This window comes from Cervus elaphus, chromosome 11 (assembly GCF_910594005.1).
Source record: "Cervus elaphus chromosome 11, mCerEla1.1, whole genome shotgun sequence".
Classification (NCBI taxonomy): domain Eukaryota; kingdom Metazoa; phylum Chordata; class Mammalia; order Artiodactyla; family Cervidae; genus Cervus; species Cervus elaphus.
Genome location: NC_057825.1, coordinates 54,997,719 through 55,016,838, shown reverse-complemented (window position 1 = coordinate 55,016,838; position 19,120 = coordinate 54,997,719). Strand labels below are relative to the sequence as shown.

General features: G+C 45.6%; 1 protein-coding gene and 1 non-coding gene across 3 annotated transcripts in view; one reads left to right on the top strand and one right to left on the bottom strand.

The window, feature by feature from the left end:
- Positions 1–19,120, bottom strand: part of TCF7L1 (transcription factor 7 like 1) — a 187,583-nt gene that overhangs the window by 109,443 nt on the left and 59,020 nt on the right. The window lies entirely within an intron of this gene.
- LOC122704090 lies at positions 14,654–14,760 on the top strand. The gene has a single exon (XR_006343722.1). It is a non-coding gene; the product is annotated as a U6 spliceosomal RNA (small nuclear RNA).

Genomic DNA, 19,120 nt, shown 5'->3' with positions numbered 1-19,120 from the left:
ACACATGATACTGAGTTAGTATCTCATCTGTGGTAGAGTGACTTGTAGTATTCTGGTCATTTTAGTTAATCTGATGTTAAGATGGACACAGTACCTGAGGCAGAGTGCTAGGTTTCAAATGTGAGAAATGCTATTGAAACTCACAGATCTTGGAGAATACACACTAACCTTTCATAAGAGTAAGGAAGGATTTTAGCTTTCTATAATATCCTAGGGTCCGTATTTGCCTCTCCGTTAAAATAACTCAGTATCTCAAGTTTCTTGCCACTACAGTAGGAGGCTGGAGCCCTCATGTCCTTTAGCCTGCTCTACTGTTCTAAGATTATCAAACTGCCTTGCACAGAGGGAAGCTGGAGCCCTAACTTTTGGGGATGATAAAAAACCTGCCTGTCTGCCTGCTAAGTCGCTTCAGTCGTGTCCAACTGTTTTTGACCCCCACAGACAGTAGCCTGTCAGGCTTCTCTGTCCATGGGATTCTCCAGACAAGAATACTGGAGTGGGTTGCCATGCCCTTCTCCATGGGATAAAAATCTACCCCTTACATTAACCAAAGACCTCAAATGTAAGAGCTAAAACAGTAAAACTCTTAGAGCATAGACATAACTTTTCATGACAGGATTAAATGATGGTTGTTTAGATATTACATACAAAGCACAAATGACAAAAGAAAAAAATAAATTATTGATGTTTAAAACTTCTGTTCCTCAAAGAATACTATCGAGAAAATGAAAAGACAACGCACAGAATGGGAAAAAAATATTTTCAACTCACAAGTCTAATGAGGATCTATTGTTTACAGTACATGGGCTTCCCAGGTGGTGCTAGTGATAAAGAATCCGCATGCCAATGTAGGGTACACAGGAGACACAGGTTCGATCCCTGATTTGGGAAATGGCATCCACTTCAGTATACTTGCCAGGAGACTCCTAAGAACAGAGGAGCCTGGCAGGCTACAGATCATGGGGTGGCAAAAAGTCAGACACGACTGAGAATCTGAGCCCATTTAGAATACATAAGAACTCTTATAACTCAATAATAAAAAGACAAATAATCCAATTTTAAAAGATCAAAGATTTGAACAGATATTTTTCTAAAGAAGACATGCCAGTGGCCAAGCAGCACATAAAAAGATGCTGAACAGCACTGGCCACAAGGAAAATATAAATCAAAACTATAATGAGATATCCACCCACACCCACTAAGGTGGCCATAATCAAAGGGACAGGCAGCAACAAGTGTTGGTGAGAATGCAGAGTCCTGGGATTCTTATACACTGCTGATGGCAATGTAAAATGGTAGACCCACTCTGGAAAACAGACTGGCATTTCCTCAAATTTTAAACAGAGAGCTGTCGTATGGCCCAGCAATTCCACTCCTAGGCACTGATACATACCCAAGATAATTAAAAACACACAAAACTTTATACACAAATATAACCCCAATGGAGTGGGTTGCCATGTCTTCCTCCAGGGGATCTTCCCAACCCAGGGATTGAATTCGAGTCTCCTTTGTCTCCTGCATTGCAGGTGGATTCTTACCCACTGAGCCATCAGGGAAGCCCTGCACAAATATAAGTATTCATAATTGTTGCTGTTCAGTCGCTAAGTTGTATCCGACTCTTTGACACCATGGACTACAGCACACCAGGCTTCCCTATCCCTCATGTCTCCCAGAGTTTGTTCAGATTCATGTCCAATGAGTTGGTAATACTATCTAACCATCAAGTCCTTTGCTGCCCTCTTCTCCTTTTGCCTTCAATCCCTCCAAGCATCAGGGTCTTTTCCAATGAGTTGACTGTTCACATTAGGTAACCAAAGTATTGGAGCCTCAGCTTCAGCATCAGTCCTTCCAATGAATGTTCAAAGTATTCATAATACTATTCAAAGTACAAAAACGTGGAAATAATCTAAATGTTCACCAACTGATGAATGGATAAACAAAATGGGGTATATTCCTCCAAAGGAATATTATTCGGCCATAAAAAAGGGAATGTACACTGATTTACATTGTAATATGAATAAACCTTGAAAACATTATGCTAAGTGGAAGAAGTCAGTTACAAAAGGTCACATGTTGTATGATTCCATTTATGCAAAATGTCCAGAATAGGCAGCTCCATACAAAGCAGATGAGTGGTTGCCAGAGGTTTGAGGGAGGAGAAAAGGGAGTGTTCACCCAGTTGAGTCCGATTCTTTGCGACCCCACAGACTGTAGCCAACCAGGCTTCTCTGTCCAAAGAATTCTCCAGGCAAGAATACTGGAGTGGATTGCCATTTCCTTCTCCCTCTCTGCCTTTGAGGGAGGAGACAAGGGAGAGTGACTACTAACGGGTTAGGTTTCTTTTTGGAGGGATGAAGATGGTCTGGAATTAGATAGCGGTGATGGTTGCACAACTCTGTGAACATACTAAAACCACAAAATTTTTCACTTTAATAAAAGGGTGACTGGTATGGTATGTAAATTATATCTCAATAAAGTAAATAAATAGGATTTTCAAGTCATTAAAGGAATGAGAGAAAATATCTTGTACAATATTTCTGGAAATAAGCCTGAATCTTTACATCCAACTGTCATACCCCAAACAATGCTCCTCAATCTTGGCCACCCATGAGAATCACCCAGGGAACTTTTAAAAACACACCGATGCTTGGACCTTCTTCCCAGAGGTGGCGATTTAATTAGTCTGGGGTGGGGCCTAGGGACTGTTGGTTCTCAAAAGCTCCCCAGTTGATTCTAATGCGCAGACAGAACTCAGAACTGGCTGCCCTAGAATTTGAGCTTTCAAGAGTCCCTGGTGTTGGTTTAGATATCTGTTATTTAATCCTTTCTCATAAACATGAGACAAACAAAAAATTTAAATGGTTCACAGTTTCTGGCTTGTTAGAGCTGGGATTTTATTGTCTCTTCTACATTAAAAAAAAAAAAAAAAAAGATCAGTAGGTTGCCATTTTACAGCCAGAATCTGAAGTACAATATGGCTAAGACACACACCGACGTCACCACAGTGAGCTGGGGTGGAGACTGAATTACAGCCGAGTCCCTGGGAACCTAACTTACTTCTTTTAGTAACTTGGATGGAACATACACTCGGCACCGGTATTGCTGGCCCAGGAGGATGGAGGATGGATGGATCCTCAGTCTGAGAAAACTGCAAATGCTCAAGTCCACCAACCGGACCTTCGGATTTGGTTAAATGGAGCCACTCCTCTGCCTCCCCCGACAACAAAGCCTTTTTCTTAAAAGGCTGGGAAGATGAGGCTATTTCACTTCCTCATCTCAGGTAAGCCACCTCTCAAGTGCTCATCTACCTAGAACACTGCTTGTCTGATTTTCATTTTTTCCCTAAGCTGGTGAAACCCACGTCAGGTCTGCTTTAGGCTGTTTAGAAACCCCAAAGCTGTTTCCAATTGGCAACGTCACGGCCAGTGTGTGCTGTTCATTAGTCTATTTGTGTGAGGCTATCCGGGACCCTATCCAGCCCCCACCTGTGGGAAATTCTTCCCTGATTCGAGAACCCACCAGGCACCCCTGAGACCAGGAACGAGGCGGCCGCCTCCACCTCCCCTATGCTCTAAACCGACACACACACAGTGGCTGTCTGGGTTCTGATCTTGCTGAGGAAGCTCTCGATGATTCTCTGGGCCTTCTTTCTCTCTCACTGAGCTGTTTTATAAGTTGAATGCTAATCTGGGTTTCTTCACAATGTCGCCTTTGACGAAAAGCTAATAAAACCCCAAACGGGAAATCCAGGAGTCATGGAGATGCCACGTGACTGTAACCTAAGGTTGCTGGTCAACTTGATTGGGTTTTTGAGCTTGTACACCATCTGGGGGCCTCAGTTCCCCCATCCACCTTTGTTCAAATAAAGAAGATCTTTGTCTTTCCTTGCAGCAAATAAGGGGCCTGAACCTTTCTGAGGAGTCCTGCAGATCCAGGACCACTGCACGCCCCTCTCTAGACCTGTGACCCCGCCAGGGCTCTGGGCAGAGGTCCCCAGCTCTGCCCACCTGAGCAGCCGCGTCCACAAGAGCCAGAGGGACCCCCTGCCCCAAAGCTGGCCACTCCACACAACCATGAAGCTGCCAAACATGCAGGGAAGGAAACCTTTTGGTTAAGGAATGCAAATCCTCTACATGAAAACCAGATGAGTCAGTGAGAAGGATAAGTGTGTTTTTCTGTGTCCTGACATCCATGGTTATAAGGTTGGGCACTGTCTTCTATCAGTCACATCACCTAGTAATTTATTTCTTGTTTTTAATGGAAGAGTGTTGAGAAAAACCTTGATTTTCACAGATAAGTGGTAGCAAATGCTAATAGGCTTTTAGGAGACTGCTCTCGGACCTTAAAAAGGTCTTTACTTAAACCAGTGTTTCTCAGCCTTTCTTTCATTATTGCCCACCCCCCTAAGGAGCTGTGGTGGACATTTCTGTCTCACTGTGCCCTTCCCTCTTCCATGAAACACTGGGCATCTGTTTACATGCAGTGACCCTTTGGAGGGCCATGCGCCATTGCCATCGCTAAATTTTCTTCATCTCCTCGGGGATAATACCTTTCTGGTTGAGAAGGCATGAGTTCAATGGATCCAAGTCTCTTTTTAAAAAAAAAAAAACATATTTATTCATTCTTTCATTTATTTTATTATTTATTTGGCTGTGGCAGGTCCTAGTTGGGGCACATGGACTCTCTAGTTGTGGTGTGTGGTCTCCAGAGCACATGGGCAAGCGAGAGAGCTTAGCTCCTTCGCAGTCTGTGGGATCTTAGTTCCCTGACCCGGGATCGAACATGCATCCCCTGCATTGCAAGGCAGATTCTTGACTACAGAACTACCAGAGAAGTCCCTGGATCCAAATCTTGAAATAATGATAGAAAGTTTTTGTTCCAAAGAGTCATTAAAGCAATAATATTAGAAACAACAATGGAAAATTCTCATGTGGTATTTATTATTTGTCAGATGCTGTTCTAAGTGCATATATGTATATAAACTTGTTTAAAAGCCTTGTGATATCATTACTATCACCCTTATATTTTGGTGGTGCAGCTTATGGGACCTTATCTCCCTGACCAGGAGCCCGGGCAGCAAGAGCACTGACTCCCATCCACTGGCCCACCAGGGATGTCCCTCCTCATTTTAATTTTACTTATTTTTTTAGTTCTACCACTTTATTGCTACCAACCCATCTCCCTCCACCCTCATGCACACATGCTCAGTCATGTAATCCCATGGACTTCAGCCCGCCAGTCTCCTCTGTCCATGGACTTTTCCAGGCAAGAATACTGGAATAGGTTGCCATTTCCTTCTCCACCCTCCTCATTTTAAAAGATGAAGAAATTATGGCACAGAGAGGTTAGGTGACCTGCCCAAGACCACACAAGTGGTACACGGATTCATGCCCAGCCTCCACACCCTGAACCATTAGGCAATGCTGGCCTCCCGTGCTACTGCAACAACTGCTTATTTCCTCATCAGACATACAAAAGTCAAATAAGATGCACCCCAAACTTCCCACAAGCCTGAAACCATCCATCAGGGGACAATTACACAAGGCAACATACCACACTTAGCAGACTGGCCACTGAACCATGAAGATGCACAAGCCAACCTCACCAATGGCAGGTGTGAGCATCTAGATGACGGCCAGAGAGCAAACTGCGCATGCCTGAACGCTGAACGAAACTGGGGCTGGGCTACAAGCGTCCTAACCAACACCACATGTACAAGGAATTCCAATACTGACAGAAAGTGGCAGGGGCCTCCCCCACCCTGATGTGAGCCTCCCCGGCAGCTTCATCAGTGCACTGGTGGTCTCTAGTACGTTGAAATGTGGAATATTTAATCACACATGTTTTACTTTGATTACTTGGTAAAAAGAGAAAAAAAAAATCAAGTCCAATGTTTGAGCAACTCTCAAAACACCAGACCCACAGAGAAGAATCTGAACCATGAGATGACCCTGCAAGCTCTTGGTCTCAAAATCCAGCCTCGCACAAGGTCCCAGCCCCCAGGTCCTGATACGGATTCCCAACTCTGGCCCCTCTGATCTTCCAGTCATGTCTCTCAGCCTCATCTCCCACCAAAGACCTGATTCAATCTGAGTTGGGGGGCAGGGACCCACCATCACTGGCCCCTAAGCTCCCCATGCACGCATGCTTAGTTGCTCAGTCGTGTCTAACTCTTTGCGACCCCCTGGATTGTAGCCCACCAGGCTCCTCTGTCCATGAGATTCTCCAAGCAAGAGTACTGGAGTGGGTTGCCATTTCCTCCTCCAGGGAATCATACCCACCACTCATGCATTTCCTGCATTGGCAGGCAGATTCTTTACTACTGAGCCACCTGAGAAGCCCCCCTATGCTCCCCAGGTGATTCCAACGTGTGGTGGGCTTGAGACCCACAGTTCTAGTCCTGTTTGTCTCGTTTTCAGTAGTTAACCCAACTGTGAGCCGGATCACGCTCAGCTGGTCCAGTCCCTCAAGTATACCTGAAAATACACCACTCGAACGTCTGTTCTTACTCCTCACCACCGTCAGAGGAGCGGACGAGCTCTCTTGACTTTCCACCTGAGAGTGTGCTCCCACTCATCACTGCTTTCTCTCCATTCATCTATTAGTTATTGAATGTCTACTTAGTGTCAGCAGCTGGGAAATCAAAACATGTGCACATATTCATGTGTTGCTTCCAGTGTTACAAAGAAAAAAGACAGTAAGGAGATCAAACCAGTCAATCCTAGAGGAAATCAACTCTGAATATTCATTGGAAGGACTATGCTGAAGCCGAAGCTCCAATACTTTGGCCACCTGATGTGAAGATCTGACTCACTGGAAAAGACCCAGATGCTGGGAAAGTTTGAGGACAGAAGAAGAGGGTGACAGAGAATGAGATAGTTGGATGGCAGCACTGACTCAATGGACATGAGTTTGAGCAAACTTTGAGAGATAGTGAAGGACAGGGAAGCCTTGCGTGCTGCAGTCTATGGGGTCACAAAGAGGTGGACATGAATGAGAGACTGAACAACCAAAGAAAAAAGAACAGGGTGGGGGGCGGGTAAGTGGGGATTAGTTATCTAAGTGAGAAGTGAGGGTAATAACCTTTTAGGCAAAGCAAATCCCAAGCTTGAGTCCCAGGAACAGAGGGGTTTGGACAATCTGAAACCAGGCTAATGAGGCTGGGAGCATGAAGGGCTGAGGATGAGGCGGGGGTTCCTCTGTGGAGGGGCTTGCTCCCCACACCCCCCACCATGACCATCCAGGAAGGCAGCAGTGAAATCACTGCACTGGGGTATGTGCTGGGTGGTAAGAAGGCCTAACTCACTGTGGCTTGGCTTCCTGTCTGTCAGTTAAGAATAATCACAATGCCGATTCCAGGTGGGGGTGGTGATGAACTGCCATCTAGAAGCAGTAGTTCTTGACTTTGCCTACATGCTGGAATCACCTGGAGTCTTTTCAAGTCCTGGTGCTTGGGTCCCACCACCAGGTGACGGATTGTCAAAGCTCCCAGCTGATTCTAACCCACAGCTGGACTGAGAACCACTGCCTGCAGACCACTGGAAGAATGCCAGGCGCAAGGGATGTGCTCGAAAAATACAAGCTGTTACCAATGGTGTCTCTAGTCCTTCCTCCTACCTGCCTTTAAAAATGTTCAAGCTCCCAATCAGAAATATCTCTTAGCCTCCCTGTGCAGATGACTTCTGTGATAAAACTTTGAAAACTGTTTAGCAGCCAGATTCATAGAGACACAAGGTAGGTGGGGAGTTGCCTTGGGGAGTTATTATTTAATAGGTGTGGAATTTCAGTGCGGAAAGATAAAATCCTGGAGATGTATGGTGATGACGGTCAAATAACACTATGAATATACTTAACTGTACTAACTTATGTGCACTTAAGAATGGTTAAGATAAAAAAAAAAAAAAAGAATGGTTAAGATGGTAAATTTTATGCGATGGGTGTTTTACCATAATTTTTAAAAACCTGCTTAAAATATTGTTCATTGGAAGTCCCTAGCAGTCCAGTGGTTAAGAATCCGTCTGCCAATGCAAGGGATCCATGGGTTCGATCACTGCCTGGGAAGATTCCACGTGCCTCGGAGCAACTAAAGCCTGCGTGAGGCAATTACTGAGCCTGTGCATAGAGCCTGTGCTCCCCAACAAGAGAAGCCACAGCAACGAGAAGCCCATGCACCACAACTAGAAAAAGCTCATGTGCAGCAACGAAGACCCAGCACAGTAATAAAAAATTAATTAACTAAAAAATAAAATATTGTTTATTTATATTCACAATGTCTTTCAGTGCCCACAGGATATAAGAAATGTTAACTTGAAAAACAATGAGAAGAATACATTTATCCTTTTTAAGAATTTGTCTGACAGAAATGTCACATTTGTATCAAGACACAAATATGCTCAGCGAGGCATGTTGCAATAGGGCAAAAAAGCATAAACAACCTAGAAGTTTGTCACGAGGGGAATGGTCCAATGAATCAACGACCATCTTGGGAATATTATGCAACCATGAAAAAGAAAGAGATGAGCTGTCTCTGGGGGTGCTGACATGCATGAATAGTACTATTCAGGGAGAGATCTGGCCCCCTGGCATCTAAACTCCCTTCCCACGTTTAGGAATCCCTGCCGCCTTTATAAGTCCTGGTGGGAGGCAGGATCCACCTCTCACCCTGAAGGCTGCAAATAGCGGCAGTGTCCTCACCATTCCGGTTCTGTGGCATATTTGTGGCCACTGCCTGGGCTGCTGTCTAGTTTCCACAGTTTGAGTCCACAGCCTTCCTAGCAAGTCTGGGAACCACCCTGGGGTCCCTTAAAGAAATGCCTCTTCTGCTGATATCAGTCAGTTGATATCTACTGCTTGCAACTAAGAACCCTATAAAAATATTCAGAGTAAGACTCTGCTCCCTCCTATTTTGGTGGAAAGAGCCCATGTTCAATGACCATTTCTCTCTCAGTTTATTCACCCTCTTCTCCTCTCATTACTCAGATAGTCTTCATCTCCCCACTCCTAAAGGCCATGGTTCTGGGCCCTCTATCCATGCACATGCCTACCCTCACCCCCACCAAACACAGGGCAAAGGTTTCTAGAAACAGTGAGCCTATTCTGCAATAACTCTGACACCCAAGTGCTACTATTTCACATGAGCCCTAATCACATGAGGGTTATTTTTAACTTACAATTTTGAAATAATTTCAGACCTACAGAAAAGTTGCAAGAATAGTAAAATAAACTCCCTCCCCCTAAATACCCCAAATATTAACATTTCATTTATCCTCCTCTCTCTCTCCATAGAGCTTTTTTCCCTCGGAAACACTTTAGTCTAAGTTGCACAGAAGATACCCTTTTGCCTCCAAATACTTCAGCGTGCATTTCCTTAAAAAGACATTTTCTTATGTTACCAGGTTAATTATTTAGTCAGGAAATTAACACTGATACAATGCTATCATCCAATCTGCAGACTTCATTCAAATGTTGCCAATTGTCCCAATAATGTCCTTTAAAGCAAGAATAAAAGGGAGAGAGAGAAAGGAATAGAACAAACCCATGGTCCAGGATCCAATCCAAACTGAACAATGCTCAGACTGGACTTGCCAGCTTCTAGACATGTCCATCCAGATTGGATAAGCCCTTTCCTCTCTGGGCTCCACCCTTCCTCACCCATGAGAATAAAAGGTCAAAGAAGCCACGGGAACTTTAGTGACTTCTCTGTATGTTAAAGGCAATCAGCCAGTGAGGTCACCGCCTCCCCAGGCAAGGACATGATTCAACCAATTGAAAAAAGAGAAGCTAATTTTACTGAGTGAGTACTAGGTGTCAGTGCTGTATTCGTCAAGTGCATCATCTCACCTAAACCCCCTTCTGGCCCATTTCCACTGTTATCCCCTTTTGCAGATAAAGAAACTGAGTTGGTAAGCATTAATCTACTCAAGGTCTTTCAATACTTAAACTCAGAAATGAGGTGGGAAGAAAACACACCTTGTCATTCCCATTCTGACTAATCTACTCTAGACTGAAATAAGTGCCCTAGATTGCATGCTCAGTCACTTCAGTCCGAGTCTTTGCAACCCCACACACTGTAGTCCTCCAGGAGCCTCTGTCCATAAGATTCTCCAGGCAAGAATACTGGAGTGGGTTGCCATGCCCTCTTCCTCCAGGGGATCTTCCCAACCAGGGGATTGAACCTGCATCTCCTGTGTTGCAGACGGATTCTTTACCCACTGACCCACCAGGGAAACCTGCCCTAGATTATCAGGGAGCCAAATCTCCAAGGCTGCAGCAGCCTTGGATACAGCACAGAATCCCCTAGGAAGAGGGGACCTCAGTGGAAACAAAATTGTACCAAGGGGACTTCCCTGGTGGTTCCGTGGTTAAGGATCCGTCTTGCAACACAGGGGATGTGGGTTTGACCCCTGGTTGGGGAACTAAGGTCCCATATGCCATGGAGCAACTAAACCTTCACACCACAACTACAGAGTCCATGTGTTACAATGAAAGATCTTGAGTGCTGCAACTAAGACCCAACACAATCAAATACATTAATTAACTTTAAAAATATGTCAAAATATATACGTAAAAAATATATATATACCAAGTTCCATGCTGCAATATGATTTCTCTTGGTGGCCTGGGGCTGAATGTTTGTCCCCTTGTCAAGAAGAGCTTTTCCCTGTGGAGCTGAATGTAAAGTCTTGTCCCTTCCTGAGACACAGCTAATAAAGAAAGGACTTTCTAAGACACTAAATGCTTCCCAGGTGGTGCTAGTGGTAAAGAATCTGCCTGCCAGTGCAGGAGATATTAAGAAACATGACAGATGCAGTTTTGATTCCTAGGTTGGGAAGATCCCCTGGAGGAGGGCAGGGCAACCCACTCCAGTATTCTTGCCTGGAGAATTGCATGGACAGAGGAGCCTGGCAGGCTCCAATCCATGGGGTGGCAAAGAGTCGGACATGACTGAATGACTTAGCATGCACAAAAGGCACTAAATATTAGAGAATTGACCACAGACTCTGACTCCACTGCTGACCGTAGGAGGGATCCCATTTCACAGCCAGGTTCCACAGAACCCACCCCAGGCTGAGCTGATCTTGGACCCAGGTCTGGGAACCCTCACGGAGTGCCTGCACCTTCCAGAACAAGCTGTAGGAGCCAGATGTTCTGAAGCTGGCATCATGGTAAGCAGATAGTCATGGAGCAAATCTTCTTCCCCAGCAGGAAAAGACCATGCATTTGTCCTAGTGGGTTCTCGACCAGCTCCCAAGGTTATGTGACACGTGTCCCTTCATGTCCTTGGCACAGATGCAGCTGCCACCCAAGCTACTGGCAATTTGGAAAGTATTTCTGTTTGTGTATTGCATTTCTCCAACTAAATCTCAAGACTTCTTAGTGTTAGTCGCTCAGTCGTGTCCAACTCTTGGAGTAGCCTGCCAGACTCCTCTGTCCATGGGATTTTTTAAGGTGTCTACTTTTTGAATATCATGGTCCTAATCAAAGTACGTTCTTTTCTTTTCTTCCTTTTAGATTAACACTTAAAAGAGAGGTGAAAACTATGATGATAACTTGGTTCACTGCACCACAGTAACGCTTGCAGCAGCCATTCCCTTCACTATACTGAGCTCTTGTTTTCACTGAAGTTCTGCTGCTCACCTTGGGTAGTCAATATTTTTGAGCCTCACTTATTCCAGCTGTAAACGGGAATAATAACCTTAAAGTACTTAAAATGAACACAATGTATACATTTTACAAATGGGTGGGTCCATACACAACAGCATAACAGCTTAAGTCAAATGAAGTATTATATACAAAGTACTTAGCCCAGTGAATTCCCAGTACATAGAAGATTGTACCACTTTGCCTACTACTGCCACTGTCTGCAGTTTATACTGGACAGCTTTGTAAAGTTGGAGGGCACTAAGCCTCCTTGGCATTTTGGCTGGTCATTTTCATTCCCTGAATGTTTTCAGCATTGTCCTAGGATGCCTGAGCCTCAGCGAGGGCACAAGCCAGAACTCAGAGCAAGTCTCTGAAGGTATTGGCTCCCACATAGCACAAGCTGTTGCTTCAGTTGTGTCTGACTCTGTTCAACCCCATGGACTGTAGCCCACCAGGCTCCTCTGCCCATGGGATTCTCCAAGCAAGAATACGGGAGTGGGTTGCCATGCCCTCCTCCAGGGGATCTTTCCCACCTAGGAATCGAACCAAGGGCAGGTTCTTTACCACTAGCGCCACTCAAAAAGCCCAGTACAAGCAACAGAGAATCAATTAAGTCCAAGCTCACAAATTCACATCTACTCTATCTGGTTCCAAACCAGCCCAAGGAATGGCCCCTTCCTGCAAAGGGCCTGAGGCTGATGTCTGCAGGGGCCTCAGGCGCTCCTTACACAACCTTTCCAATTCCAGATGCAGGTATCTGGCAGCCACAGGGCCCTTTGCTGTGGCCATATCCCACCTTGAAAATGTCCTATGTCCTTTCAGGGTCTCATATCTACTGTCCTTCCAAACATGAGGTGAGCCCAGTTTTTCCAGTAGGCTGCCCGCACCCCAGGGCAGAAGACTCTGCAGCACTGCATGCCCTGCGCCAAAATGGAAGTTTAATCTTCAACAAGCATTTATTGTCTCGGGTATGTTGCGTCCCAGATGGCTCAGTGGTAAAGCATTTGCCTGGCCATGCAGGAGATGCAGGAGATGCGGGTTCAATCCTTGGATGGAGAAGATTCCCTGAGAAGGAAATGGTAACCCACTCCAGTATTCTTGCCTGGAAAATTCGATGGACAGAGGAGCCTGCAGGTCTACAGTCCACAGGGTCACAGAGTCAGATACAACTGATCACGCATGTACCTTAATACCCTCGGGTATGCAGGGCTATGATGGTTAAAAAGACAAGGTCTCCATTCTTAAGTAGGGGATCAGACAGGTGGTACACAGATAAAGGCCGTAGGTCAGAGCCAGAGATAAGCTCGAGCCAGCCTGAACTTGCACATTCCTCCTTCGTGGCAAGGTGTTCCTTCCCCTTGCTTCTCCAGCCCCCAACTGCACCAAATGAATGAGCCCCAAATGGCTGCCCAGCATCACCCCTCTGGGCTCACTCCTGGGCCCCGGGCTCGGGGAAACAATCGGGGGCTCCTGGAGGCAGGCTGAGCCGGCTCGTTCTCATGTGCGGGGCCCGCGGCGCCCTTCTCAGCTGATTGTGTCCAGGCGGCCGGGGTCTCCGAGGCGCATGAATGCCCTTGAATGGGCCCATTCAGGCTGATGGACAGGAGCTGAAAGCTGCACACACACAAAAGCCATTGGGCAGCCGGGAGGGCTCCAGCCCCGAGGGTTTGCCCACGGGAAGGGAGGCCGTCCCACCACAAAGAGCAGTGTGAAGACATCTCTGTGTTTTCAATGGCATCCTCTGGGTGTCAAGGGCCAAGCATCGCCCCCGCCCCCTCCAGCCAAGACCTTGAAGGCAGCAGAGGATGGCACTTGGTGGAGAAGGCTGTGAGGGGTACAGGCCGAAATGGAAATCCAACAAACAAATTAACAGAGTCTGTTTCTCTGGACAAGCAAGACGGGGCTCTGGGCCAAGGGTGCTGTAGAGGGTGCCTCCACGAGCCTGTCGTGTACATCGGTTAGCACTGCATTCCTGACACCCACGGTGACCTTCAAGAACTCTGGCTGACCTGAGATTGCTGAACATGTCACCAAGAAAAATTGCCTCCAAAGGACACGGACAACATTTAAACGAGGACTGGAGAAAACTGGTCCCCGTTCTTGTGTCACTTGGTTGGTGTTTTCCAGGAACGGGAAAAAAAAAAAAATCTCTGAAATGACACTGGATTTTTAAATAGGGCAGGAATGGGGAGCCACCCACCTGGAATTCTTTTAACTGCTTCAAGGGGAGGGCAGGCTCTGACAGCGGCGGAGGTGGGGGTGGGGGTGGGAGGCAGAGAAGTCTATTTACATTGTTGTGCACAAATATTTTAAGCCCATTGTCAGATGGCCACTTAGGAAAGGGTGATTCTCAGCTCCCCACATCAGCTTACTTGAGAAACAAGCACCCAAAAAGATAATTAAAGATAGTTTCCTCCTCATGATACAATTCTATAATGAGCAATTAAAATTAAATTAGCTTGTCATAATAAAAAAGATGAATTGCATTCTTAGGTTTTCTGACCCAGAGTTACTAATCCATGGGAAGAAGCGATATATCTGTGACTGAGTAGTTTTACTAAGGAAGTAGTAAATGTGAAGACCGATTCAGTGAAAAGATCAAGATAACATGGGCATAGATATGCACCCTTGGCATAATTACTAGTTTTGCTGGTGGCTCAGAGGGTAAAGAATCTGCCTGCCATGTAAGAGACTCGGTTCGATCCCTGAGTCAGGAAGAAGGTCAAGAGATGGAAATGGCAACCCACTCCAATGCTCTTGCCTGCGAAATCCCGTAGGCAGAGGATCCTGAGGGACTACAGTCCATGGGGTCACAAAAGGGTCAGACACAACTCAATGACAACAAGAAAACAACAACAACACAATCAGAACTAGGATACCAACATGGACACAACCCAGAGAATTCATTCAGATTTTACTAGTTTTACAAGCACTCGTGTGTGTGTGTTTGTGTGTGTGTGTGCACGTGCGCGCATGCAACTTTGTGTAACCAATCAAGATACTACACCATGTGCTCGCTTCGGCAGCACATATACTAAAATTGGAATGATACAGAGAAGATTAGCATGGCCCCTGCGCAAGGATGATACGCAAATTCGTGAAGCGTTCCGTATTTTTCAGTATTTTAATAAAGTAAAAAAAAAAAGATACTACACCATACCATCAGAAGACTCCCTCAGGCTATTTCTTATTAGGGACACCAATCACTCACTCCCATCATTAACCTCTGACAACCACTAAGCTGTTCTCTATGTCCAATTTTATTATTTCAAGACCTATATAAACAAACTATTATAGTATGCAGCCTTTGGAGACTGATTTTTTTTTTTTCACACAGCATAATTTCCTTGAGGTTCATCCACATTGTTGCATGTATTGATCATCTGTCCCTTTTTACAGCTGAATAGTAGTCCACATACATGTAGATATACCATGGTTTGTTCAACCACTGACGAATATCTGGGTAGCTTCCATTTTGTGCTTGTTTTGAATAATGGTACTATGATCTTTCATGTACAAATTTCTTTGTAAAAATAAGTGAAAAGCCCTAAAAGAGACCAAATAATTTTGAAAGTTATCCCTTTTTTCTCCAACTACAGTAATTGTGACAGCATGGTATTGGTTGAAGGCTAGACTCATAGATTAACAAAATAGAGAACTCACAGTTGGCCCCACACAAATACACCCAGGTGATATTTTATACTGTGCAATGAATTCAATGACAAAGATGGCTTTTTCAACAAATGATGCTAGAGCAACTGGACACCCATATGAAAATTCCATACCGATAGAAAAAGACACTCAAAGTGGATGATGGACTTAAAACATAAACTATTAAACTTTTAGAAAAAAGTAGGAAACGTGGAGATATCTGAGCTCAGCTATTCACACAACACCAGGAAGTACCTCTCACTACATCTTCTCCTCTGGTCTCTTCCAAATGACTGAAATTCCACTATTAGACAGTCATACCTTTGGCTTAGAGGCTCATCCACAAAATTCCTTTGGGAGATAAGACGTGAGCTTTAAATCTTGGGGTGAATCAGTATCTCCACTGAGAGCTGAGAGGGGGCTCTGAAAGGATGTAAAATGAAAAAACACTAAGCACCTGGGGAATAGAGGAGGGTGAAACAAAGTCAGAGGAAAAAAGACAGAATCCTGACAAGTTCCACCTGCTTGATAATGCCAAGGTCATTTCTTCCAAAATCTATCTGGTTTGACCTAACTAGCAACAGTGGTGGTGATCATGGGTTTTCGCCAAATTACACCTACCCAACATGAGCAGACACCCATCCAAGATATCAACCAACTTATATGCAAAGACAAGAAGAGTGTGTATATAGGTATCAGGGGATTGTGGGAGGGGGTTGATATTCCCTCATTAATATAAGCACAACTCTAAGGCAAAACAAAGAATTTATATTCCAATCAAGGTAACAGTAAGGAAGATGTATTTATTTCCTATCTAGTATTATCCTTCCTGAGTTTCTTATTTCTTTACGTAGCTATTTAATGGAACTACTTAGGCAAATGCCCTTTGAGGGACTTGTTCTTGGAGAACTCTCATTACAGATACAGTGGGTATTCCACCAACTTCGAAAGAATCAATCAAGTGCTTTTAACCCTAAAACTTTGTAGAAACAAAATTTTTACCTATGCTAATTCAGAAGGCACCATAAAAGCCATAGGGTCATGTAATCAAACCATAAATCTATCTCATATAACCTGAGTAACATTCATATAAAAACAACAGTTATGAAAAATCCAGGATGTTCGGTCCATGCGAGCTATAGCTGCCACTTGCTTGCCATCCCATGGACCTGGGAACAATGTTCAGACAGAAGGCAGCAGGTCTCGATGGTGCCCCCTGAAGGCAAGGAGGAGCCACAGTTGCTTAGAGCCAGGCTCCCCAACCCCTGGACCAAGGGCAGGTACTGGTCCATGGCCTGTTAGGAACCAGGCCGCACAGCAGGAGGTGAGAGGACATAAGCAACACACTTCAGGTGTCACTGTTTCCCATCACCCCCAAATAGGACCATGGAGTTGCAGGAAAACAAGTTCAGGGCTTCCATTGATTCTGCATTATGGTGAGTCGTATAATTATCTCATTGTATATCACAATGTAAGAATAATACAGGAGAAGGAGGGGACAACAGAGGATGAGATGGTTGGATGGCATCACTGAATCAATGGACAAGAGTTGGAGCCAACTCCGGGAGATGGTGAAGGATAGGGAAGCCTGGCATGCTGCAGTCCATGGGGTCACAGAGTCAGACACGACTTGGCGACTGAACAACAGCAAAGAATAATAAAGTACACAATAAAAGTAATGCACTTGAATCACCCCAAAACCATCCTCCCCACCCAAATCTGTAAAAAAAACTGTCTTCCCCAAAGCTGGTCCCTGGTGCCAAAAAGGTTGGGGACCACTGGCTTAGAGCAAGCCCTAGGTTTTAACCTGCCACTCTGAATGGACCCTGAAGCCATTTCCCCTGTGTTCTCTCCTGATTGGCAGGTAGATACTTATCTCCTCAGAAGATATGATCCTCAAGTTAAAATGAGCAAAGAGCGACTTCCCTGTGGTCCAAGGGCCAAGACTCTGTGCTCCCAAGGCAGGGGACCCCAGGTTGGATCCCTGGTCAAGGAACAAGATCCCACCTGCCACAACTGATATCCAAGGCAACCCAATAAGTAAATACAATAAATATATACATTTTTAAATGAAGCAATAGAACACAAAAACAAACAAGGAGTCAGGGCCCCCAACCAACGTGGGCCACAGGCACCATGAGGGCTCTCCCAGTCTGGTTCTCTTTCTTTCCACCAGCAAGTCACAAACACCTACCTTCCACCAGGTCATGAGCTGCCACACCTTAATGCAGGTGGCACCTCAGGCTGAGACACAGTCATTCTCTCCCTCAAGGCAGGCTCCAGAGAAAACTCACAAGCACAGACACGCCAACGCCCTCCAGAGCTGAGGCTGTCCTAAGCCCAGCAAGCTAACTGGTGAGGGCCCTGGATGGCCTGAGGTTAAGTGCAAGGCTCCTGCGGGTCTGGCTCCTGCTTGGGGCCAGGCAACCCACCCAGCCCTTCTGAACCTCAGCTGCCTCCTCTGTAAAATACTGTAATGCGAACTCACAAGTCAATATGCAGGCCTAGGCCCTTGTGTTGTTGCTGTTTAGTTGCTAGGTTGTGTCAGACTCTTTGTGACTCCACGGACTGCAGCACGCCAGGCTCCCCTGCCCTCTACCATCTCCCTGAGTTTGCTCAAACTCATGTCCATTGAGTCAGTGATGCCATCCAACCATCTCATCCTCTGTAGCAACCTTCTCCTCCTGCCCTCTTTCCCAGTATCAGGATCTTTTCCAATGAGTTGGCTCTTTGCACCAGGTGGCCAAAGTTTTGGAGCTCCAGCTTTACCATCAGTCCTTCCAATGAATATTCAGGGTTGATTTCCTTTATGATTGACTGGTTCCATCTCCTTGGAACCAGTTCCATCTCCAAAGGACTCTCAGGAGCCTTCTCCAGCACCACAGTTCGAAAGCATCAGTTCTTCAGTGCTCAGCATTCTTCATGGTCCAACTCTCACATCTGTACATGACTACTGGAAAAACCACAGCTTTGACTATAGGGATCTTTGTCGGCAAAATGATGGCCCTTGGTACAAGCCGGTGATAGTGACTTCACTTCCCACCTTCATGCATACTTGGCTAAAGCTGATTTCCCAGGCATCTCCTAGTCCCTGCTATGGCAGCTGCATTCTTAAGGAACGTGAAATTCTTCATCCAGGGCTGTGAAAGATGCTGAACCCTGGGATGAACTCCAGATGTGAGGTCAGAAAACCGAGACACAGGCAGACCTGTCATTCAACTGCACTGTGACACTTGGGGGCAGGCCCTTGACCTCTCTGAGATGCTGAGGGGATCAGAAGGAAGACTCACGTGACAGCCCTCACCCCTGGCCATAGCAGAGCTCCTGGGCTGAATCAGAGGGCAACAGCTCAGCTTCCTGACACAGGCAGGCTCACGTAGGAGAGCTCACATAGGAGAGCTGGGTGCTTACATAGCAGAACACAGCCTCTGAGAGCCCGTCTTGCCCTGCCCCACATCCCCTGGAACAGAAACATCAATGCGACCGCCCTCTCAGTCCAAGCCCAGAGAAAGAGTTCAAGTGTTGCAGGCTTGTCCTCACATGTGGCCAGGACAGGCCAAGAAAGGGATGTGCTGATGGGATCACTTATACCAGGCTCTCTAGGTAAGGGACCTCAGCCTTCACAGAACTGAAGACAGTTAGGGCCTTGATCTTGATAAGGCCTTGGCTTAAAGGAACATTGTGGCTGGTTTGATCTTCTTTGCAGACCACTAAAACTTTCCTCGTATCAGCTTTGAGGCTGCTTCACTCCCTTGTCATTCATATGTTGACTGGAGTAGCAGTTTTAATTTCCTTCAAGAACCTTTCCTTTGAGTCCACAACTTTG